General features: G+C 49.9%; 1 long non-coding RNA gene across 1 annotated transcript in view; it reads right to left on the bottom strand.

The window, feature by feature from the left end:
- Window positions 1–6,393: 6,393 nt before the first annotated feature.
- Window positions 6,394–22,591, bottom strand: part of LOC121490059 — a 63,881-nt gene continuing 47,683 nt past the window's right edge. The window contains exons 2-4 of the long non-coding RNA XR_005987491.1: window positions 10,137–10,232; window positions 7,107–7,460; window positions 6,394–6,617 (exon numbers count right to left, since the gene is read on the bottom strand). This is a non-coding gene — a long non-coding RNA (uncharacterized LOC121490059). The remainder of the gene's footprint in view (window positions 6,618–7,106; window positions 7,461–10,136; window positions 10,233–22,591) is intronic.

The raw sequence follows: 22,591 nt of genomic DNA, 5'->3' as shown, positions 1-22,591 counted from the left end.
ATGACCAAGCATTTCTGCCATGGACTGGCCAGCGTGGGGTGCTAGCTAGCAGGGGCCGCCTGGTTTCTCAGACTCTCGCCCCGAGGCTGGTGGGAGCATGACATGGTCACACCCATGCCAGGGACCGGGTCAACCACCTGATGGTCAGAGGAGCCACCAGGCCCAAGGGCTCAGGTAGGGTGAAACCCTGGGGGTGGGAGGCGATGTGCTCAGTTGCCATGGGCTGGCCGCTTGGTGAGCCCGACATGCATGGTGTGGATGCCTGGAGGGCACGAGGGTGGGCAGCCGTCCGGGGTGAGAGGGGCCCCTGGGATCTTTGTGAGTCCTGTCACACCCTCAGCGAAGGGGACACTCTGACGCGGTATGGCCGTGTTGCTCCCCACGGAGCAGCCGCAGGCAGGTAACCAGGGAGCTGCGTGCCCCCAATGCCCGACAGCCTCCCCACGTGCACAGCCCTTCCCGGCCTTCCTAGAGGACCATGAACGTCCCCAACCATTCTCTTCTGGACGGGACACAAGACCCCACAGCACCCGACTCAGGTGCCTCCCCCGAGGGCAACAGGACCATGTGTGTCCAGGGCCACCTTTCTGTGAGAGACATTCTCAAACCCTGGAGTCCGTGATGGGCAACAGTGCATGGCCATGGGGACAGGCACGGGGGTGGGGTATGACACATGGTGCGCCTCTGCGTCCCTCCCTGCCAACAGAAGGGCACACTGGCCAACAATGCTGTAAACACAAGATGAACTCATTCCTCCTTCGTGACACAGGGCCATCCCTTTCCTCTCTCTCCCCATGGAGAAGAAGTCAGCCTTCTTCACCATCAGCCATCACATCCCGTCCTGGAGCCAGGACAAGGCATGCGCCACTCCTGTCAGCTTCACAGACCAACACCCATGTCCTGGAGGCCTGAGGGGATGGGGACAGCACACGGAGAGCCAAGGCCCGCGGGGGACGCAGACAGGCAGGCACAGAACCTCTGCCTCTTTCATCTGTACTTGTCTTTGGTTCCGGCCCGGCCTGTTATCTGCTCACAGACGAAGGGAGCTAATATTAATTAAGAACAACTCCAACTTCTTTACGTATCTTATCTTCACAGGCGTAGAGGAAGGGATCAGGGAATGCCCAAGGTCACGGAGCCAGCAGTGGCGTGGCTCAGCCAGAGTATCTAGGGCAGGGACCCTGTGCTGCAAGGCAAGACACTACCTGGTACAAACACGGAGTGCACAGAACCAGTACCCGGTGACTGAGACAGTCAATGCCAAATAATATATTTTTTAAGTTTTTATTTATTTATTCATGAGAAACACAGAGAGAGAGAGAGGCAGAGACACAGGCAGAGGGAGAAGCAGGCTCCCTAGGGGGGCCCATTGCAGGACTTGATCCCAGGACGCCAGGATTACACCCTGAGCTAAAGACAGATGCTCAACCACTGAGTCACCCAGGTGTCCTTTAAAAAAAAAAAAAAAAAAAGATTTTATTTATTTAATGCCAAATAATCTAATAAAGAACTGACACCCCTCCTTTGAGAAACACAGGCCTCTCTTCCATGGTGGAGGGGGGGCAGGGGGCCCACCGGATATTAAAGTGTTAAGGACTTAATGAACACACAAGCTTACCTAATATTCCCATCATGGAACCCAACACCATTGGATTGAAGTATATTTTTCTTGACTATTAATTCCAGGGCTTGTCTACAATTTTAAAAACGATCAGTAGTGACCCTGCCCTTAACTAGCTGTGGAATGTGGTGATGTGGGTGCAGGGTAGCCCGGAACCTACACCAGGGAGATGTCCTTGTCATCAACATCCATGGCACCCACAGGAGCTTGTCTCCATCAGCTACCGTCTCCGGGGGTGCAAGCTGCACTCCTCCTCCCCAAAGGCAGAGCTATCCATCTAACCCGGACTTGGAATTTCAAAAGTAAAAGTGCTGAGATGGGAAGAAATGCAGACAATGAGAATGTCTCCCAAGACAGGCTCTGTTCACTGATGCTTGACTGATCCCTTCACACCCAGGGAAGGGAGGATCCCACAGGACCTTGATGCATTCACTCCTCCCCTCCTGCCCTGCACCTTCGAGACACCTTCCCAAATATCCCAAGTCTGCTCCATCCTCTGTCCATGCAGCCCCCAGCGCAGCCATTCAACATCTCATGAACGAATTCATCTTTCCTCACTTAGACCTGTCTGCTGAGCACAATACACCAGACACATAGTAGGTGCTCATTAAACACGCTCCAAAGAAATGGCCAAGTGAAGGCAGTTACCTCCTGACCCACTTCCCTCTGGCATCCCTGCTAGCTGACTTTCTGAAGCTCTCATCCGTCTTAAGAACTGAGGGGTGAGAAATATTCTTCTCTGAGAAAGAATAGGCACTTCTTAATCTCAAAATAAATGTTCAGCAAAAGGAATATTTTTGTAAAAATAAAGGATAACCTGAGAGAACACACCATAGAACTGTAATTTTGACAACGGAATCTGCTCTGTTTGTTTGAAGCGTCGGCAGTATATATTACTCCGCATTAGCTGCCATGATAAATAGTGTTTTCAGATTCACACACATCAATTACAGCGTTCCTGGGCATTCAGACGTCTTTTCCTGTTCCATTTTGTACACAGTTCCTCTCAGGCTTCAAATCAACGCCTCTGAAATATTTATTCATTAATTGTAAATCCACGGTGGCTGTTCTTCACTTTAATAATTCTTGTGAAAACCAGGGAAACCAAATTTGCCTTCAGCAGAACATATTCATCAGACCAAATGACATAGGGTTTTGTTGTCCACCCAGATAGAAAGGACACTGGTAACATCAGAGGTCAAGGTAAATCTTAAACATGTTTTCTAAATTGGTTTGTCGCTGAGAGAGCTACAACTCCATAAGCAATCCCAATCTTCTGTGCCACATGTTATTCGGGGCCTCTATTCCTCCGCTAAAAATAAGTCACTAACATTTTAGCGTAAGTCACTCTTAGTAAACGACTTTTCTACGAGTAGATAGGAAGGATAAAAAGAAAAACGAGGAGGCAATGAGGCAAAAGCATCAGAGTCTTGCACGTAAGGACGTCCTCTCTCCTGCCTGCTTTGAAAATCAATATTGGGGAGGAAAGAGTCTTTCTGCTGGGACCGATGAGAACGGAGACTGGGGAAAAATATATAAATCCTAAATACCACCTTTGAGTTCCCACAGTTGGAAACACCATGCAAAATCTAGTGAACTCTAGGACACTAGAAGCCCTAATTCCCAAATCCCATTTTTAAGATGGTAAATTAATGTTTTTAAGGGCCTGCGACACGGCGCCACCTGGTGCCTGCACAGAGAAAGGTCGTTGCAGCAAAGGCACCGGCTCCTCGTCCCCTTTGTTAGCTCAAGTGACAAAAAAGTAGAAGCACAACAGTTGTCTGTCATCACGTTCGGTCCCAAAGGGCTGCCGAAAACAAACACGGCCTGGAGATAAACGTGGAAATTATTCATCGTTTGGCCAAAACGATGTTGCTGTGGGAGAGAGTCCGTTCCGCTCTGCCAATGTCAACCCTGAGTTCCCAGCGTAAAGCAACCTCCTGTCCTCTTTCCACGTGGATGTATTTTTAAAACGATAAAAGCACTTCCCAAGTGAACATGCCAGAGGGACGTCCTTGTCATCAACATCCGCAGCGCCCACGGGAGCTTGTCTCCAAGCTCCGGTCCCTGGGGGGGAGGAGGTCCCCAAAGGCAGAGCCGTCCATCTAACCCGGACTTGGAATTTCTATCACACTCTGGGAAATAAGAGGGCCGGGGGCTCAGAGTGGAGTTTACTTTTCCTTCCCAAATAGAAGCTCCGTCTGCGAACGGTACCCGCATGGAGCGTGCCCTGCAAGCTTCCCTTCGCGGCCGCCCAGGCTCATCCCACCTCAGCGACACGGTCCGGCCACCGAGGCCGGGCCGACCCCGCGGATGACGGCGAGTCTCTGCATGTTCAAAGCCGTCGGCGAGCACAGAAGCTTCCCTCCGCTCCTCTGACCGCGTTGCTGACTTCTCCCTGACCAGGGTCTCTAGGCACCCAGCTGCCAGGCTACCTGTCCTCCGCACACGCGTGGCTTGCGGGGCAGCATCCACTGAGCCCCTCCACGTGAGCCCCCCACGGCAATGGGACCTGCATAAGAGGTGGCTGCAGATCTGTCACGCACGTCCAGAACGTTCCCCGCTCCCCAGTCTGGTCCTCAGGGCCCCTGCTCGAGGCCTGCCTCCTCCCTGAGAGCCCTCAGCAGTCTCTCCCACCTTCCCCGTGAGTGCGGTGACCTCCCACACCAGCTGCCTGCGAATTTCTGTGGGCTTCTTCTATATGGATGTTTCAAGTTGTACGTCATCCTCCCCATGACAAGACGAGCCTTCTGCATATCAGAGCTGTTTCTGGGGCTTCCGTGCCGAACGCCTTACACAGGGTTCAGTGACAGTAACACTGACAGCCGCGACACAGTCACCGTGCTCTCTGTGGTTCACAGACACATTCCCAAGGCAGACACTACCGTTCCCTTCACAGGGATGGCCGGGGACCCCGAGCACAGAGGCTGCAGCCAGGACTCCAGCAGCTGGGACCGAGCAGGCCCATCCGCCCTGTGGCCTCCCCGCCCCTGCCAAGCCGGGCTCACCTGCATGCATGCCAGCCAGGGACGGCCACCTCATGTCCTTACGGGGAAGCCTGCTGATGACAGATGCCCGCGCACCCCAGCCCCCCAGCCATGCTGGGTGCTCCGCAGGCCCACATAGGCAGCTCAGTGTCGGGAAGTGCCAGGCCTGAGGTCTGCACCGCTCTGGGCTGGAGCCTCTCCAGGCACTGACCATCTCCTACCTTGGGCCCCTGGCAGCCCCTGTCCAAACCTTGGCTTTTCCATTCCTGAAATTAGGTCCACTTTGCAGAGTCTGTGCTACAGGTCATGTGTCTCCTTCGATGCCCTAGCAACAGCAGGCTGGGGTGCGGACTCTGGCAGTGAGTGGGCCTCCCTCCCTAGCTGAGCCGTCTTTTCCCACACCCTCGGAGGGACAACAGACTTGATTTCCTCAGGATGCTCAGCAACCCTGCCGATTTCCATGGCCTCATACCTCATCTGTCCTGTAGGAATGCCTGTCCCCTGCTTCCCCTGGGCAGAGTCAGCCTCAGCTCGGTAGGCATGCCCCCACCCACCGCGGCCTTCCCAGCCCCTCGGCACCACATTCACCCAAGTGCAGCCTCATCTTCCTGGAGGCCTGGGGATGTCCCCATCCCGGTGGCTGGGCCGCAAGCCCTGTGGGCAGCAGCAGGGCACTCTGTAGCACCTGGCGGGTGCACGAGTGGATGCAGCATGAGAGCACATGGTGAGAAGGTGTGGGAGCAGGAGGGAGTGGGGCTGGGCCCTGGCCCTGGGGCAGCGAGCCTCCATGGGCAGGCTGCTCCCACCCCTGCTTGCCAGCAGAGCCCCCGCCCCCCAACCAAACCCCCGTCTGTGCTGTTGTCTGGCACCCAGGCAAGGAGTAGCATGGAGGGAAAGAGCCTCCAAATGCATCCAGGAGAAGCACAAATCCACGCAGAGCGCACCCTGTGAAGCCCCTTCTGTCTCATCCAAACCCCCCACGTGCACCCCCCCCCATGGTACCCCCTCCATAAGTCCCACCACTGCTTCAGAGTCCCCGCCTGTGGGGGCACCTGCACTGAAAACAGGCAGCCTGAAGAGTTCTGGAACCTCATGCTGCCCCCATCTACCGGCTGCAGGAGGCCCCCCGGATCTCCCTGGCATTCCTGGTCCTTGAAGTGCCATCCAGCCACAGCCTCTGCTGGGCAGGCCTCCCCTGAGGCACAGAGACACTGCTCAGGCAGGGGGCTCCAGGGGGCCTGGGCCAAAACTGTGCCCACCTTCCCTGCGAAGTGACTTCACACTCCTTCCCCAAAGTGTAACTATGTCCACACACCCAATGGATGCCCAATTCTTGTCTTTTAATTTTAATTACCAATCAACCTGGGAACCAATCTGCTGACCCCGTGTTACACAAGCGAATTCTGGCCAAAGTCACCACATGTAGAGGAAGAGTTAGGACGGCTGCAAGAATGCTGAGAACAGAAACGAGGGCAAAAGAAAGGGGAGCGAGCATGGGTTTCGGCGGCCACCCTGTCAGGATGTCACAGCGGAAAGGGGTCAGGGCTCTGAGCTACATAGGAGCTCCGGGCGCCCAACCCGCCTGGGCCAGCTCTCAGCTCAGGGCTCCCGTCTTCTGACTCCACCTGGACCACAGCCCGGCCTGGGGTGCAGGTGACCTCCGGGGGCCGGTGGACAAGCTGGGAACCCCCCTTCACCGTTGGTGGGGATGTGGGATACTGCTGTAGCCAAGGAAGGTCCCGCGGTTCCCAAACACTGAAATAGAATTACCTCATGCCCCACCATTCCTCTTCTGGGTGTAATTCAGGAGCCGTGAGAACAAGTGTACATATGCATGTGCTCAGAGCAGAGATCAGAAGCAGCCTGCTGGTTTCCAGGGCTGGAAGGAGAGGAAACAGAGCAACTGCTGGCAGGGATGGGGTTTCTGTTTGGGGCGGAGAGATGCTTCGGGACAGTGGTACCCCAGGACTAGTCGACAAATGATGGACTTTATATAATGTGAATTTTACCTGAGTAAAAAAATAAAAATTAGGCTCAATTTGCATTGTGTTAAGATCAAACATAACGACCCCTCATTCTTGTAACTTTTGTTTTGGAATTCTATCATCTAACGGGACACAGCATGCCCCATAAGAACCCAGAGCTTCCTCCGGGACCACGTTGGGGGAGCCATCCCTCCTGCTACGGCGCGGCCCCAGTCAGCCCCACAACAGCAGCTCTGAACCCTGGGCAAACCTAATAGATGGTGCAAACTATCCTTCACATCGTACCCCTAACACAGGAACAAACCCCGGGTCACAGAGCCAGAGAAACTCGGCGTCTCTGCTGCTAACGGGCTGCCGTCTGGGGCCCACTCGTTCCCAACACAGCCCGGGAGGGGAAGACCTGTGGAATCCCAAGCCGTATCACAGTGACCGGTGAGGCAGTGGTGTTCCCTCTGGTGGGAGAGATGAACGGGGCGGGGAGGGGGGCGTTAAGGAGCTGTGCTGGCTGCTCACCAGGGGCCAGAATGAGGACCTCCATAGGGGTGCAGGTTTGGGGTTTGGTGCCATGGGAGGGCTCTGTCCTCCCTCTGCCTCCACTTCGTCTCGCTTCCGTCCCTGGACACCGAAGAATGCTTAAGGGGACAAGCCTCACTCTTCTCCTTCCTACAGAAGAAACTGGATTCCTTTAAAGCAGAGGGGCTGCATCTTCTAAAACAGAAATTTCACACCGATTTTTTGGCTGCACTTGTCGGGTCAACCTCTGCACACTGGGCTGGGTTCCGAGTCCTCAGACACTGTGCATCTCCCCCCATCAGCCAGCGCAGCGGCTCTGCATCTCCCGCGCTGGGGCCCATGTGTGTCCACGGTCTGAAAGCAATCACCAGGCATGGAAACATTAGAGCCGGGGCAACCGCCATCCAGATGCCACTCTGCAGGGCAGGACACTGGCAGCACAGCACCTGGCAGATGGGGTGCACTCGGCAAATGCCCACCCGACCAGAACTCAGTGCCTGCCTTCACGACACTTGCTGTCACTCTACTAAGTAGGTATGGAACGGGGGGGTGGGGAACAGTCTTCTGAATTAAATCAATTCTCATCAATATTTAAAGGAACTCCGTAGTAAATCATTTTATGATTCACCCCATAATTCATGGGTCTATAGTCATTTTTAGGAGAGGCAAGCCTCTGTTATTAGCTTTATAACATCAGCTAGCATTTTCCCTGAAGCAAGAGATATAGCAGCATCACCCAGGGTTCAGTAATAATGCACAGTCATTATTGACAGTATTTTAAATGAGGCTGTCTTCAGCACTTGCAGGCATAAAGGTTAGTTTACAGAAGAAAGAAAGAGGGAGGAAGAGAGATGGAGACAGATGCTTGCCTAGAAGACTCATGAAGTCACCATGGGAGGTTGTCAAACACCAAGCGCCAGCACCGTCACAGCGATGAGTGTGTGTGTGTGCGTGTGTGCATCTAGGGGGTGTCATTCTGAAAGTTGTCAGGCATGAGGAATTGCTCCAAAGGGAAATCCCAATCCCAAAATAACAGCCAACACACCCTGTCCCAGGGTGTGTGAGGTTCCAAGATAGGGGAAGAAGAACCTAGTTGCCTCTCATCCACTCAGCTTTCCAGCCAATAGTTCTTCCAAGTGATGGTGTAAGGAACTACAGGAGAACCTTGAGGGCAAAGGACATCAGGACATGAACAGAATCCACATGAGGACCTGGAGTGGCCCCCAGACTCCGCAGGTCACCCGAGCGGCTCTCCTATCTGCAGTCCCCTCACTCAATATCTCCAACAGTGATTTATTTTCAGGAGTTTTCTTAGGAGGCCTGGGTGGCTCAGTGGTTGAGCGTCTGCCTTCAGCTCAAGTCATGATCCCAGGGTCCTGGGATCAAGTGCCGCATCGGGCTCCCCACAGGGAGCCTGCTTCTCCCCCTGCCTGTGTTTCTGCCTTTCTCTCAAAAAATATTTCGAGAGTTTCCAATTTTTCTAACTTATAGAGATGATGACAGGAGACTTTTTAAAGAAACATGGGCTCTATGCCGCTAATAGGTGACAGGTGTTTTATTTGTGCATGCACACACCAAGTACCCCCTCCATTTCGGACATCAAAGACATCACCGGTGCTGGTCTGGGGTTTGCCATGGACACCACAGTAGCGAAGGCACTCTCAGGAATGACAGAGGGAAGGCAGGGAAAATACTTACCGAGTTTAACTGAATTGACAGAGAAGATAGGTTAAGACATCGTGTAAAAGCCTTGCCTCAAAGGAATGTGTTTGAGAAACCTGACTGCCAACCCCGCTGTCAGCCTCAGAAGACAAGCCAAATACTCCCCAAGACCCTCAGTACTGTAACCGTACATTCCTCGCGTACACACCGTCTTGAACTCTGAACAAGCGACTCACGACCCCAACGAAGTCACACCTCGGAGATGCTCTATCTATTGGCACTCGCTTCCTTCTGGGCTTGTCTTGTGGTTTTGTGATGATGCCCCAAGGAACCACATGCATGTTGTACAAGCCAGACACGTGAATGACCAGAGGCTCTTTTATTTGGGTCTCCTGCCGCCCCTACATAGAGACGTCATCACAGATAGGCTCTCTCTGCTCAGGATGAAAGACCCCAAACACGGCTGACATGTGTTTCTCTGGGAAAGGCAATGGGCAAACTTCCGGAGAAACTAATACAGAAAGAAGAAAAAGACACAGCTAAGTAATACTCGTCATAAAAGAAGGAACCCCAGATATAACGAATAACATGATGTGATGTCCAAATTGAAAACTTGGACAAATGGATACACTCTTTGTGACTTATAAGAACTCAAAAATAAATAGAATTGCTGAAGAGTCTTCTCGCTATTAAAGAGGCCAAAGCACTCATCAAGAATGTTCCCAGAAAGAAAACATGAAACAAGGGGTTTTCACAAGTGAGTTCTGAAAACTTTTCAAGACACAGATTGTTCCAATTTTACACGATTCTCCTCCTCCAGGGGACAGAGAGGGACTGCTCCCATCTGACAAGACCACTGCAAACTGATGTCGAATTTAGATAAGACCAACCTCATTCGTGAACGTATAACCCAAATCCTAAATAAAATATTAGTAAACCAGACCCAACAGTGAATAAGAAAATGCCATATATTTTAAAAAGAAGAAAAAAAATGTAATATGTCCTGGCCAAGTCTGATTTCTTCCAGAAAAGCAGGAGTATTATAACATCAGAAAATCCATGATCTAAAAAAAGAAAGGAAGGAAGGAAGGAAGGAAGGAAGGAAGGAAGGAAGAAAGAAAGAAAGAAAGAAAGAAAGAAAGAAAGAAAGAAAGAATCCATGATCTTTGTTCCCCGTATCATCAGAGAATCCTACGGTTATCTCAATAGAGATGCGGTCAAACATCACTCAAGCTGAGAATAGAAAGAAATGTCTCTAACCCAGCCAAGACGGTGTGTAAAATACATGCCATGAACGTGCTTTTTGGGGGGGGGGTCTCCAGAATCAGCATCAGGGACTGACCAGCAGGGTCTCCGTCGCAGCCTTACCTCAGCTCTATTCTGGAGAGCAGGGCCTGCACACCGGGGAGATGAAAGATGGTAACGTCGCCAGGACCAGAAAGGGAGAGACAAAGTCATCACGAGCTGCAGAAGATAGAGAGAAAAGCCAGTGACACATGAAAAGATGCCCATTCTCACCAGTAATTATCTCAGTGTAAACACACAAGGTAGCACCATCCACTTGCTCCATTAGGAAAACCAAGAGTCCTGATGACACCAAAGCTGGGAGGGTGCCTGACCGACATGTCACAGAGCACAAGCTGACACAACCTCTTTGGGAAGTAGTCTGTTGTGACATGGTGATATGTAGTCTGGGCATCCTAGGACCCAGCTACTCCATCTCTGGGTGTGTGTCCCAGGGAGCCCCTGTGCCCGGCCTGGAGGAAAGTCCGCGGAAATGCCAGCAGCAGGACAGTTTACATCATCAAAATGCCAGAATGAACTCAAATGTCCCCAGTGGTGGATGGACACACATGTGTGGCACATCCACACAGAGCAGCGTCCTGCAGCTACATAAATGGCAGACGGCAGCGGCACACGACAACGAAATTGCCTCAATTCACAGGCGCAGAGGTGGGCAAGGCCCCCTGGGGACCATCGGCGCAGCTTCTGCAGGACATGTGGACCCGTTATGATGGTGGCCTCAGGCAGGCTCTCGGGGCCTTGGAGGATGAGAGGAAGAGGACTCGGGAACAAATCATGGAACTGTCAAGGGTCGGCCTGGGTTTCAGGCTCACACAGCAGGGCCAGTGATACAGTTTTCTGAGATCTGAACACAGGAGAGGGTGGAGTGAGTGCCCATGATGGAAATGTGCAGCTGGTGGCAAGGTAAGCCACTCTCTAAAGAGGTGATGCCCATGGGAAGGGAGAAAAGACCACGCCTGCAGTGAGACGCGGGCTCTCACACGGAAATGAGACAAGTGCAAAGGACCTAGGGCAGGCACACAGGCCATATGTTCAAGCCCATTAGGGAGATAGGAAGCTCCCAGGAGGCCAGGAGACTTGAGATGAGGGAGGGAGCCTGGCAGCAGGAAGCATTCAACTAGGGTAGGTCCACCCTCCTACATCTGCTTGAAGTGCTCCTCCCCATAGAGAATCCAGTCTAAGAAGCGCAGAGAGATTACCCTTTGGTTAAAGGCAAGAGTTACTTTTGTAACATGAATAATCACTTCCGAATTTATTCCTACATTACTGATTTCCCCCTCAGGCAATTTAAGTTACTACTTGTAAATCACTATTCCAGCTCATTCACGTTTCTCTTTTCAAGCCTGAAATTCCAATTTATCAAATTTCTTCTCCAAACTAAGGTTTAAAAGTAGAGCAAAAATGCAATACTAATGAGCCAGAAATAGCATGTCGGTATAGTCACATCGAAATCTAAAATTAGATTTTGATCTATAAAAAACAAAATCCATTATTGTTGCCACTCGTTTTCGTCATCTTTCTCTGGGTCAAGCCCATTTCAAAAAAGAATCGTTATTATATAGAACCGCAGAATGCCTGTTCCACAGTGAGAACGAGATAGAGCAGGTAATTGAAGTCCACGGGTAATCCAGAAACCTCATTTCAGTTCAATTTCAAAACTTTCTGCCATCAATACTTTATTATATCTACTCTCAAGTAACAAAATTGGTTGATTTATGAACTTGGACAAGTTTCCTGGTACCTCTAAGACCTCTGGGTCCTCAGTTGCCATGTTGGAGAAGCTGCATGGATGATCCCACGCAGCCCCTTCCTGTGCTCCTGGGGCCTCACCTAGCCAATGGCAGGGGCTACAAATGCCTGGCAGGAAATACTTAACTAAGAGAAAGCTGTGTTTCCAAAAGAAAATGAAAGACCAGGTGATCAAAGAAAATCCCAGATATAAGAGATGAACCCAGGTTTTCCAAGTGCAGCAAAAACATTTACAACATCACCAGGTACCAACCCCCTAGTGACCAAAGATTGTCAAATCGCCTTAGCAGGTGATATTTCTTTGTAGCTGCATGTGTTGAGTCTAATAATTACAAAATGTTAGAGATTCTTTCCCAAAAATTCACCTTCCAACCAACTTTGCTAGAATGCATTGAGTGGATAATGTAGGGAGTACGTCTGGACCAGTTTTTCTCAATCCTGGCTGTAGACCAGACTCACCATAGGGGTTTCTAAAATGCTGGTCCAGAGCACCAACTCCAGCCAACCTGATTTCATTGGCCTGGGGTACAGCCTCAGCCTCTGAATTTAAAGAAAAGTCGCAGACACTTCTAACGTGAAGCCAAGAGTGAAAACCACTGAATACTCAAAAGTCAGGTAGCAAAAGGGAAGAAAAATCACAGGACACAAGGACCAAATAGGGCCTGTGGGCTGATCTAATTCTAAGTCACTTTCTCCTTATCTTAAAGAATTGTCACCAAAGCGAGAAGAGGCTTCAGTCCTGTGGACACCAGGCTCCATTCTGCTACACATGTAATATTTCCATTTCTTTCCTTCTAGCAAAGTTTCCTACTGTGCAAATGATTCAGAGGTTTCTATTTCACCAATCTACTCAAGATGCATATGCCTCGTTGTCTGATAGGCACATTCAACTTCCTTTCACATGACCAAGGTGCTTGAAAACCACACTTCCTGAAGCCTGTGTTCTGCATTGCTGGACGACACTGCCACACCTCCATCTATGTGGGCAGTACAAAGCCCACTGGCTCCTGAACCTGCAACCATAAGCAGCTGTGTCAGCTACAGTTGGATTAAAATCTCAGCTTCAATATTTACAGTTACGGGGACCCTGAAACAAGGGACTGACTATGTGGTTTTCACACTGACCAAATGAAGGTGCTACTGGGGACACACAGGCTGGCTGTCATGACCACAGTCGCATTCACTAGGGCCATGTTTCTATCTGTGCCACCCTTGGGACATGATTAGAAGAAAGCCAAGATGAGCACAAGTGCACAATATGGGGACTCGGCCACAGCAGTTCTGTGGTTGTCTGATCAGTCTGAGCTGAAACTAAACTCAGGGCCTCTCCTGTCCCTGAAGGAAGACACAGATCCATAAAATAAAAACGGCCCTTCATCCAGGATCCTCAATATGCAGGGGGTACTCACACACAGCTGGCAAGCCCCCTTCCATGTCCCTCCAGAGCAAGTTGTGTACAGACCCACATCCCACAGTGGACAACATTCCTGCTCCATCTTCTTCCATCTGCCCTGTCCTATGAGTGGAACATCTTTGTGTCCTCAACCCTCTGAGATATTCAAATGGGAGAGTAAATGAGTTCTTTTATAAATATATATTGTTCTTATGATCGAAAGCAGTCATACATTAAAAAAAGAAACCAAAAAACCAATGGCCTAGAGTGCCGGAATGCTCATAAAACACAAGTAGGAGCACACACTGGTGACACATTCTGATGGAATATCTGATTAAGGAAATCTGAAATTTTTCAAAATAAGCATTCAATTTAATAACTATGTTCCCTAACATTGCAGTCTCATATCTAAGAGTTGTTTTTTTTTTTTTTTTCAAGAGACAAAGGCTTAGCACTAGGGGGCTCTGACACGTAGGCCATGTCCAAATGGTACTGCAGATAGCCTACACCAAAATCAACCAACACTGAGAAAAAGATGAAAGTCGGGAAGTAAAGATTGGCAATAAGTATAAGCGTGGTCACTGTATGTGCCTACATGGATGGATGGATGGATGGATGGATGGATGGATGGATGGACAGATGGATGGACAGATGGATGGATGGACAGACCAATGGGCAGATATACAAACTTCTTGGCAGTCAAGGCAAAGTTGAATTGCATCATCCTTATTTGAAGTCAATATACCTGCTCGAGTGAACACAGAGTTTTCTCTGGTCCTAAGCAATGTGCTTCTGAATGATGCCATCAATGGGAATTTTCTTTAAAATGCAAATTTGAGCTACACGAGGCTGTTTCTATGTTGGCCTTATGGGCATAACATAGAAGCGTGACTATGTACCTTTATTTCTCTAGAAGTCCAGATGACACAGTTCAGGTCACATGGCCTCATCTATCTGTAAAAATGGAGCTAGCCATGGGTAAAGTGGAAAGGATTAGCACGCCCCTTGAACACACTCTACACATCATCACTCCAGTCAAGCCTCCCCTAAGAGTCACAGGGCAAGCTACTGAAACTGAGGAATATCTGGCCGTGCAGACAGCAGAGACTGTTTTATTGGAAAAGCAAAGGAACCCAACTTGTACACTGGCCATAATGGAGGGAGGTGACAAGTAGGAACTCCCCAGACAGATCCAATGTATGTTACCACACAAATAGTTTCCAGAAGCCATGAAGTCCTGCCAGATGAGCTATATCTAATTTCTTTATCTCACTATAACCAAATTCCCACCTACTCCACTGTAGGCATTTAATGTCTCTCTTGTGTTATATGTACCAAGAGATTACATATAAAATTAACCACTGAACAAGCACCTTTATTTATTTTAATAGAAGCATTTGAGATCATCCATCTAAGTGCCAAAGGAAAACCACTAAAAATGATTATTTGAGTTTGGGTAAAATCGCAGCTTAGATGATATTCTTGGCCTCCATTTGCTAAATCAAAGGCTTCTGGACCCCACTCCAGAAACAACGAATGTAGGGCCCTACTCACCGGCATATAGGAAAAACAATTTTTCTAAAAAAAAAGTGTACAAACATTAGAGTATACATTAAATAGAAAGGGGGCTAGGTCTCAACATTAGTTTACCCCATTTCACATGGAGATTTGATAAATTAGAATATCATTTTTGCCCTCTTGGTTCTCATGATGGCATTAGGATAAAACGTCTAAAAAACCATTTAAAAGCTTAAATCAATATTAAGATCATTCAAATTGCCCAGTTAACAATTTCTGTCTACCGAGTCAAAGGTTGATGGTGGATACATAAATTCTATGAAATGTCTTGAAAGATTCTTGACGGGTTTTTTTTTTTTTCCTATTAGTTGGAGCGATGGGTGTTTTATAATTAGCACTAGGAATTAGAACCGGAGCAGTTTGCTGAAAGAGAGAGACAGAGAAAGAGAGGTTTTAAAGGACAGACAAGCCTAGGCAGCCAACAGGATTTGGGGCCCTGGGCCATGATGGTGCCACTTGCACAGGACACGTCTCCAGGTGTCTGAGAGGCCCTCCACACCTGGGTGTGCACTGCAGGAGGCACCCGCCCTCCCAAGCCTGACCAGCCTCCAAAAGAAGCACCTGGAGAGGCTGAAAGTACGTGACAAAGAGTAAGTCTTAGGCCACTTCCACAATTTCCTCATGCATCCAGTCGGGGTGACCTTGCTCTAGGTCATGGGGTTGGCTGTCACCTGTTTTCACAACCTTGCTGAATTTAAGCTGCTAGCTAGGAAAATCTGACTCTGGCCAAAATTAATAAGAATATCTCTTTTCAAAAAAAAAAAAGTAGAGTATCTTTTTTAAGGCCGTCATGTATCTTTACATGTAAATTACTTCAAAAAAAATTTCTGTCTCATTGGATACATTAAACAGTTATAAATTTACCCCAGAAGCAAAGCAGTATGCCCTTCTGGGTAGTGCCTGTGGGCTGTATTTTAAAAGAGCAACTTCCAATGTGTAACTTTTCCATCAATCATATAAACACACAGTTTACATATCCTACACCAATCACACCGTTGCCTCCAAGAAAAACAGGCTTCTTCCGAAATCTTTAGAAATCAGAAAACCCTGGGTGTCACTCTACTGTAGAATTTTGGCCTGAGATGGCACAGAATGGTTTCTCCCCCAAGCAGAGGTTCCACTTTTCCATAATTATATTTCAATTGCATATTTGGATAATCAATGACAGACCTAAAAATACGTATTAAACCAACAAAACTAATTAGTCCTACTGGGAATTCCACCAACAATGTCATCAAGCTATTCCCACCTTCTTCCCAGGTGAGCCCTCTCCCAAGCCCTTTGGCTTTCAGTATGGTGCCCAACATCCTCCTCCTCCATAGTTACCACCACAACCCACCCAGGGTCTCAAATTCAAGAGATCCAGGTCATCCCAATTGCCTTCCTTCCCCCCTCCACCTCCCTCACCACACACACACACACACACACACACACACACACACACACCACCCACAGCAAGAGACACTGGCCTCACCCTGTCCTTCAGTTACGCAAATGCTCGTCCCATCTCTGAGCACCTGCTGCCCAATAAGATCTAAATTCAACCACTGTCTCGCCGTTGAGGTCTTCTTCTAAATCAGCACTAACTCGGCCTCTGCAGCACATCTCTGTTTCCTTCCAAGCGCTGCACACCGCCTCTTGACATCTGTTTGGTGTTCATTTGCTCAGTGTGGCTCTCCCCACAGCCACATGTGCCCCATGACAGCTGGGGTGGTCTGTCTGCTGCCAAGAGGCAGCACCTGCCAGGGCCATAGGTGCAGCAAGCAGAGGCGAGTGTTTTGATTCTGATAAACATGCACAGCGCGGGTTGGACACAGAAGACTCAGTGGCCTAGAGACAGGATTCCCACCTGAGACAGAACTCTGTAGAAGCCCCCCAGACATGGGGAGCAGCGAAAAACAAGGGGCCACTGCAGCCTGTGCAGCCTCGGTACAGGGAGGCATCACTATGGTACAGGTTCCCAGCTGCTAGAGCTCTTGGGGCGCCAGCCCAGTTGTGAAGGAGGCTAGGAGCCCCAAAGAGGGAATGGTGGCAACCCTGGGGCAGCTGCTGGGCCCCAGGGAGGCTGGAGAGGATGCTCCCCCGTACTGAGGCAAAGACAGCCTCAGGAGCCAGCGCCCGGAGGCCTGGGCACGTGGGGTCGGGTTTCACATGGACTATTAACATGCTCTCCAATGGTGGTTCTGTGTTAGTGGAATTGGGGGGCATTTGTAGTGCTCCCCAGAGTGTACACCGTGGGCTCTGAGAGCAGCAGTCTCTGAACCACACACAGCTTCTCTGCAAAGGTTCTCTGGCTTCCATCAGCCACCATGGGTTCTGTCCCTGTGGCAGCAGGACTGTGAGGACCCATCCTCCTCTGGCTCCATCACCAAGGGCAAAGCCAGACATGCACAGCAGGTGCCCTCAGCTCCTGCCCACGGGCTGCTTGGCCCATCACGAATAGGACATACTTCCACATCTGCCTGTCTGTCTGATGACACTCCTCCCAGGGAGCACCTAGCCTCCATACACAGAGCAGGCCAGAAATGCCAGGAGGCGAAGGCACCCCCCAAGCCCCCGTTGATGAGGAGGTGGGGCTGTGAAGGAGCTGCCCTGCTTCCAGAGGACCAGCCTCAAGGGCTCCACCAGGCCCTGGGGACAAAGCCTGTAGATACCCACTGGCAAGCACACCCCCCACACATGCCCAGAGCACAAGGCCCAGCCTCTCCCCCTTCACTCACCAGGTCTCTGTTACACGTGCCTTAAAGCCCTACTGTGACCATCCTGAGTTTTTTCATTGCTTTTGAACAAGGGATTCTGCATTTTTATCCTGCACTGGGCCCTGCAAACAACAGAGCCTCTCTGACGTGCTGGCGCTCCCCATCACGAGGCCAAGCAGGGCCTTCCCGGAGGAACCACCTGCACCCAGGCCCTCGTCTCAGGGCCACACTCAGGGGAACCCAAACGGAGTCAGCAGAAAACACTCCTTGCCTTTCCCTGTACTCCTCTCCCCACCTTTGCTGCTTCTTCCATGTGTCCTTCAGTCTTGGGTTATCACATCACCAGGTGTGAGGCCTGGACCCCAGTTTTGGCCTGCCCATCAATCAAAGTCTAGCCACAGTGAAGAGATTCGTACACACAATGTGTGCCATGGGAACACAACAAAGCAACCTTCTTGACACCCACTGACCAGTCCAAGAAGCCTTGCACCTCGGGACCTTCACACTAACTGCCCTCTACCCCATTCTAACTGTGTCACCCGCAGAAACACACACATGTGCTCAGCCTGCTTCAACATAGAGGAGGGCTGGGATACTCCCATAAGGATTCCTGGCCTTTCCAGGGATTTCGCATATGCTCCCTCTAAACCCAAACCCCTCAAATACATGTGAAGTGTCTTTAATTCATGTGAATTAATTTCAGAGCACAGTAGAAACTAAACTCGAGTAGAAACTGCATGGTGCCTTCACTACAGATGACTCAGAGAGAATTTCTAAACCCTTCCTGTGTGTCACGGTGTGGCCGGGGACCCTGTCCTCACCCCCTCGACCCCACTCACCTGCAGGGCCCGAGGACGCAACTTGATCTTATGGACATTCTAGAGGAAGAAGAGGTCTCATCAACTACCCAGTACTGGGCCATTTCCTGGGACAGTGCTCAATTATCACCTGTACCCAAGGAGCCTACCTAACACCTGAACAGACAGGAAACTGGCCGACAATGGTAGAAACAGTGGAGTTTTGTCTTTTCCTTGAGAAAGATTCCATATCAACCACACATCCACTGCCTAATGGTTAATGTGACTATTTCCGTCACTGAGTCCATTAATTTTAATGCATCATTGAGCACGTGTTATGGGCTGGCCATTATGAAAGCACAAGACACACTTGAGATATGGTTTTGGTCCTCAAACAGTTATGAATATCGTCAGGAAAGCAATTTATACTCGAAAATTGTGGTTTAAGTTAAAAATCATATCCTTAAACAGACAATGTAGGCTGTAGAAGGACAACAGAAGTTCCTTGAAGACATCAAACATACTTTTACTTCACGGCCTTTGCACCTATGGTCTCATCTACAAAGTTCTTTCCCCTCATGGACCTCCAAGTTTGGCTCACTCACTGCATTCAGGTCTCTTCCCAAAGGCCCTGTCTGCGGGGGCTTCTCAGAGCACGTCCTTGCACCCCTTGCTTGCCATCCCCTCACCCTGCGTGCACCTGCCATCCCTAACCTGTGCAGATTCCTTCCGTATTCCTAGGGTCCGATACCCTCCAGGTGAGTGCAAGGCCTGTGGGAGCAGGAACGTAGTCTGCGTCTGCTCACTTCTCTGTCCCTAACATCTACAGGATGGCCCCGATCACAATAGGCACATGACAAATATTTCTCAAATTAACAGTCGGTCAGGAGGTGCCTGGGGGGCTCAGCAGGTGAGCGTCTGCCTTCAGCTTAGGTCGTGATCCCAGGGTCCTGGGATCGAGTCCCACATTAGGCTTCCCATGGGGAGCCTGCTTCTCCCTCTGCCTGTGTCTCTGTCTCTCTCTCTGTCTCTCTCTCTTTCTCTGTATATGTGTCTCTCACAAATAAATAAATAAAATCTTTAAAAACAACAATAATAATAATCTAAGGAGCACAGCAAACACATCCTGGTGACGAAGACAGTTCTTCTGCGCTTTCATTCGGCCTGTGTGCTTCCCTGCAGCCCCGCCCATCGTGGCAGGTGGTACGGGCAGTGAGCATCCTACCCTCCCCTGGAACAGGCAAACAGCAGTGTCTGATTTCAAGGCCTCCCAGGACGGAACACAAGAATGACATCAGGAGAGCTGTCCAATTGGAAGCGCCATGCTCCTCTTCATCTCCCTGATGGAAACCGAGCTCTGGACACTGCCAAGGTGTTACTAATGCCTCCTTATTCTGAGCTTACCTTATTCCCTTCCCCCCTCCCGCCCCCCGTCATGTAATTCTGCAAAGCTTTAAAACAGGAAAGGAACATTTGGCCATGAGATGCTTTACGTGATGTACAAATCCCCGCCCCCAGTCCTCACCCCCAGCCCCTCCATACAAAGCAAGTTTTATTAACACAAGGCAAGTGCTCAATATAAAGAGAACCATGGGCATTAAAGCAGATTGTTTTATGTCTCTGACATGAATACTCCGGGTGGATGAACTATCAAGCCCTGGGTTTAAGTGTGATTAATGCCTAGTACTTGGAAAGCATCCAAACTTATTAAATCTGATGGAGTAAAACAGCATAACTTTCCCATATTATTTCCAAGAGATACGATTAGGCTGAACCGTAGCAGTGAAGGAAACAAGGACTGAGCTGTGGTGCAAGGAAGAGGGAGCTCTGTTTTATTTACAAGGAATTAAGCAGAGGGAGTGGGGCATTGCAGCAAGTCTGGGCAGAGCTCAGTCACCTTGGCCCAAGGAGAAGAGTGAAGGCTGAACACGAAGTCGACACAAGCTTCCTGCGTATTCTCTGGCTTCACCACACACACCCCTAGCACGGCACCCTGCCGGAAATAAAAGGAAAAAGAAAGTCTGATAAATGCTCCCTCCTCCCAACCCCAAAGCGAATATATTGATAGGCTCACACACACGCATCACTTCACATCCCGGCAGGTCATGGACCCATCGGTGACGTGTTCCCAGCCTGCTGGAAGAGGGCTCTTTCCACGGAGTCCACAATCCATTGCACGGCGTGTTTATGCAGCACGTTTGCAGCCCAGAAAAGCTTGTCTGAAACTGGCTGTCTACAGATTTGAGAGTTTAGGGATTGCGTAGGCTTCACCCTTCTGAGCCGGGTGCTTCTTAAACCAAGAGCAGTCGCTTGCTAAAGTCCTACAGCTCTGCTTTGAGCAAAATGAAATTCCAAGGCCACAAACAAACAGATGAACACAGGAGACTAGAGAACCTGCTGGGTGTGTCCCACGTGCCAGGAGGCCGCTGAGCAGGCCAGACCCCACCACGAGGGACACAGAGGAAGATGACAGTCCCCCAGGGCCCCACGCCCAGTCTGCCGACACCTTACACGCTGGCCATCTAGACACCCGGATGCCTGGACTCGGAGTAATTATCTGAGAAACAGAAACATACAAAAATGCTTGTAATATCCAAGCCCATCCCAATCGATGACAAATCTCAAGGCAACTCTGAGACGTGAGAGGGAAGACAAATGTCCCCCTCCCAGTCTCTTAACTGATAAAAGAATAACAAATACAAGGGGGAAAGAATCTGCCAAACAACAAAGCTTCAATTTATTATACATGCTCATCAATTTAACCCCAAAAAACCCTTAAAAGCCTGAGGGTGATCCGGCCCCTTTAATACGCAGGCCTGAAGCGCGCCACAGATCGAGGCCCAAGCCCCAGCCTGCTCTGTCTGCGAAGATGAAAGCCAGGCGAGCACAGGTGAGGGCTTTTCTTGAATCATCACCTGCGATTAAGCAAAGGAAAACGAAGAGGGGAAGCACTAAGCTGAACTCGCTTTATAAAGACATCCCGGAGCAGGTGGACACTTGCTGCGCATCGCTGTGGTGTCTGCTGACACACTCACTCCTCCACCCTGTTGGCTGGGCTCGCCCGTGTGCAGACCACAGGCCACCGGTGGGGCAGGGCAGCGGGCACCACGCCCAACATGAGCACCGACCGTCCTCAAAATGTCTGTTCTCACTGGCTGCCCTTCTGTTGGAAACGCGGTCCCTAACAAGACATGTTCACACGAGACTTGAGTGTAAGTACACCCATGAGGTCTCCCGAGACTCCGGCCCACAATGCCATTCTGTGTGTGTGAAAGTTGCTAAGACAGATGTCTTAGATGTCTTAGGACATCCCAGATGTCCTTGTTACGAGGGGAAAAAAAAAAATCACATGACTGTGCAACAGGATGACTGTCAAGTAGACTTATTGTGGTTGGTGAATGTCTGATATGGGTCAAATCCCCCCCCAAAAAAAACCCACTAAGTAAATAAATAAATTAAAGCATTTTCATTTCATATCATCCTCCACCAACCTTCCAGTTTCTGTGATTATTAGCATCTTTCCAAACAGCAGAAGAGTATTTGCCCATCCCCAAAAAAATCTCTAGACCTAACCCATTCTCCAGTAATGGGATTGTCACAACTAAGTTCTCCTCATCCTGGAAGAACATGGTGAGTTTGGTTAAAAAAATAAATTAAGAAATAAAAATTTTTTTTAAAAATTGTTTTAAGTTTTAGCACTATGTCCTAGCACTCTGTTGTATCTCCGACTTATTTTAGAAAAGCTGCACTGTTTGAAGGTGCCCTCGTCCACTGTGAGCCTGCCGGGCCACTGCCCCCGCCCCCTGCTGCCCACCCCACCCCGCCCCGAGGGCACCCCCAGCAAGCAGCACACCCAGTCCAGCCACATGCCACGCAGGAAGGACAGTGGCGTTTCAAAGTACCCACAGATGCACTGGCTCTCACAACCTTTACAGTAAAAAGGAAACAGGCGGTCGATAATGCGGGCTGCGTGCTTGCATGCTGCCAAGCAGACGTCCCTGGGAGCTCAAACCAGGACTTCAAAAAGAAACCCCAGTTGCGTCCAAATGACCGAGGATGATGCGAAGAAGTTGCAAACATCACAGTTTGCTTCTAAAGACCATCCGGGAAGAGGATGGGAGGAGCGCGTTCCCACCTCTGTCACAATGGTCGGGGAGCCTCTAAACTTCCAGGTGCACTCTGACTGTGTCCCTTTTTGTAAATCGATGACAAGAATCGATTGGAGCTTGCTTTCTGTTACTTGGAAGCTAATGGTGATAATGATACACTAGGCCAACAAAGAGAATAGCTGTTTTTGGCTTC

Source organism: Vulpes lagopus, chromosome 4 (genome assembly GCF_018345385.1).
Source record: "Vulpes lagopus strain Blue_001 chromosome 4, ASM1834538v1, whole genome shotgun sequence".
In the NCBI taxonomy this organism is placed as follows: Eukaryota; Metazoa; Chordata; class Mammalia; order Carnivora; family Canidae; genus Vulpes; species Vulpes lagopus.
This window is presented reverse-complemented; position numbering and strand designations above follow the sequence as displayed.